We start from the raw sequence: 3,401 nt of genomic DNA, 5'->3' as shown, positions 1-3,401 counted from the left end.
TTTTAACGTGATGCAAACAAGCGAGAAGCAAATAAAAAATAACTTTGAGAAGCTCTTTGAACACATAGATTGACCCTGCAACATACTTTTATGTGTTACAGCAACAGGATAAATAATAAAAACAAGAATAGTAAAAAAAAAGTATCAAATGACCGTAGTTAAGCTCTTATAATGTGAGGTAATTTATTTACCTACACAACGGTGGTCACGGCAGATGCCCACCCCCACCGAGCCTGGTTCTGCCGGAGGTTTCTTGCTGTTAAAATGAGTTTTCCCTTCCCACTGTCGCCAAGCGCTTGTTGAAAGGTGGTCTTTGATTGTTGGGGTTTTCTCTCTATTCTCTATATTATTGTAGGGTCTTTACCTTACAGGATAAAGCATCTTAAAGCGAATGCTGTTGTGATTTGGCGCTATATAAATAAAATTCTAGCGCTTTTGTAGTCGGGCAACAAGCGCTAGGAAGCTAAAATGTAAAACAAAATAAACTAATAATAATTATATATATATATATATATATATATATATATATATATATATATATATATATATATATATATATATATATGATTCAGAATAAAGTTGTTTTTTTTCTTTTTTTTTTTTTAAATCTCCTGCTCTTAACCATCGTTTACTTGAGAATGGGCATTGTGGTCAATGCAACTCTTGGCTTTTTTTTTTCATTTAACACACAAACACACAGAGACATATAGTTATTTTGAGTGCTAACAATAACCGTGATCACAGTTTTCTTCATTGTGTGAGCATAAAAGTTTTACTTTGGACTACTGCATCTGTTGTGCCTCCATGAAAGCCCCATTAAACATTTAAACCTCCTAGTTTGTGCTTTCCTCCCTCATTATTATGACCTCAAACTGGCAGACCAGTGTGCATTAAACCCTCTCAGTGTAACAGCTTACCATTAAGGGAAGCAACTTGAACTTGTTTACTTCACCACAGATGTCCACAGTGACAACAAATAAAGGGAAGTCACAGGAGAACCAAGTTCTTTACTGGTCTCCTACTTTTTGACAAAGGTGGCCAAGGAATGCATTAATAAGAGAATGTTGCATACAGCAAATATTCATGTGTCTACGAATATAAGTGTTTGAAAGGGGATATGTTCATATTATTCTCCACATGTGAAATTGCAGATGGATACGAAACACCAGTTTTCACCAAGGTGTCACACGTGATTTTTGAAGTACTAAAGTAAGAACCAGCCAGAACCCGGTCGGTCAAGACATCAAGAAGAGAAAATGGGGCTGGATAGGCCACACACTCCAAAAACCATCCGACAACGTCACAAGGCAAGCACTGGACTGGAACCCACAAGGAAAAAGGAAAATGGGGAGATCCAAACAGACGTGGAGAAGATCTGTCAAGAGCGTAATGCATAATACCGCCGGAATGACGTGGACCCAGCTGAAGAGAACGGCCCAGAACAGAGTCCGTTGGTGGCCCCATGCTCCACCAGGAGTCTACAGGAAAATTGATTGATTGAAAGTAAGATGACATAGTTAGATCGATTATTTGTCGGAGGAAGACACAATTTTTCCTTTTTTTTCTTGGTACATCACCACAGTGGAATCAAACTAAATCAAAGAATGAAGATGTGACTGGAGCAGTCACATGATCAGTAAACACTAGGGACCCAGTTCCATTGGGACCCAGAGATGCCCATAACATAACATTAACACTGCCATGTGTGATAGATGACATGAAATGAGATATGTGATATGTTCATGAGCTGTTTCTCACCTTCTCCAAATTTTTCCCTTCACATCATTCTGTTTTCATTTGTCCAAAGAGTTGTTTTGTCTGTTAGTTTTCGTTTTCTCAGAACTTTGCAGGCACTTTAAGTTTACAGGGGAAAGTCAAAGCTGACCTTGTCTGTGAAGGTTCTCAGTCATCCAGGTCATCGTAGTCAAAGGAGCTTGCAAAGAAAAGCGCCTGGACTTCTTTAAGTTGCTTGAAGACGTTTCACCTCTCATCCGAGGTGACCTTCTTGTTTTAGAGTGTAACCAGTGGTTTGCACCTTGTTGTGTATTTAGATCTTTACATCTCATCTCCCTGAGAGTGTTTTTAACTTGCTTAGATGTTGTGAAGTTTTTTTTTAACCATAAAAAGAATTCTGTCATCATGCACTTTGATCCAGTGTTGCTCAGCTGGCCAGTGCATTCCTTCTTTTTAACAATGGAACAGATTGAGTTGGCTCCAGATCTCTTTGAACCTCATATTGAGAGTTTTAGTGAAAAGTGACAAATCAGCATTTGGAATCCAATCCAGATATTTTATCTGCTAAATCATGGAATAAAAGAGGAACACATTGATTGAATTGACTGTTTGGTTTTAAAAAAGTGTCATTGTCCAACAAGTTTTTTATATATATATATATCACTATGTGCTGTCATTGTTTTGTGTGTATCATTTTTTTATTGTACATAAAACAGACAGGTTTGTAAAAGTTGGAAGAAAAAAAAAAACCCGATTCAAAGTTATCATAACAGACAGTCAAAGACATTCCTACACATGCATCATGTATAGAACAAGAAAAGAACAGAGACACTCGTAATCACACTTACATTGTTTTTAGGTTACAAAATAGCACTGGTCTCATATCTGCTGGGTATATAGTTTACAATATATTGATACCATCCATTTCACATCCACAGAGTAAAGATTTAAAAAAAAAAATACAATGATATACTGTAAGCAACAACTGACTCATCTCCCATTTTCATTACCGTAGCCCTCTGTCTTTAAAGCTGTACCTTAAAAGAAGGCTTCAGCCTTCACCATTCACTGGAGTGTTAAAGTGCAACATAGCAATATAGAAAGGTTAACACAATCAGAAAGAGCCACACAGATCAAAAAGAAACAGCACACCCTGGTTAAGCTACCAGTAATAAAACAATGCTGAATAAGGCTTTATTTTACAAGTCCAATACTTCTTGAGGATTTCTCTTTTTTGAAGAGGAAGGAAAAATGATTTGCAAACAATTATTGGGAAAATAGAGTATTGATGATACGTGATGATTCATTTCAGGTAAGTTCAGAGATAATCGCACTACAAGCAAGCATAAACTAAACTACATATTATTTATATTACATGCATCATTAATGAAACTATTTTTTATGTAAAATATGTAAGTTTGTTGTTCAATGTAGTTTGATTTTGATTTTTAAAATGTGGCAGGTGGTGAAAAAAGAAAATGTCTCTTTAAGGCAGGGTAACTGGGTGGGGCGATCGTGGCTCAAGAGTTGGGAGTTCGCCTTGTAATCGGAAGGTTGCCGGTTCGAGCCCCGGCTCCGACAGTCTCGGTCGTTGTGTCCTTGGGCAAGACACTTGACCCGTTGCCTACTGGTGGTGGTCAGAGGGCCCGGTGGCGCCAGTGTCCGGC

The sequence above is a fragment of the Simochromis diagramma genome, unplaced genomic scaffold (genome assembly GCF_900408965.1).
Source record: "Simochromis diagramma unplaced genomic scaffold, fSimDia1.1 OVJJ01000302.1, whole genome shotgun sequence".
Lineage (NCBI taxonomy): Eukaryota > Metazoa > Chordata > Actinopteri > Cichliformes > Cichlidae > Simochromis > Simochromis diagramma.
Note: the sequence above shows the minus strand (reverse complement) of the source record.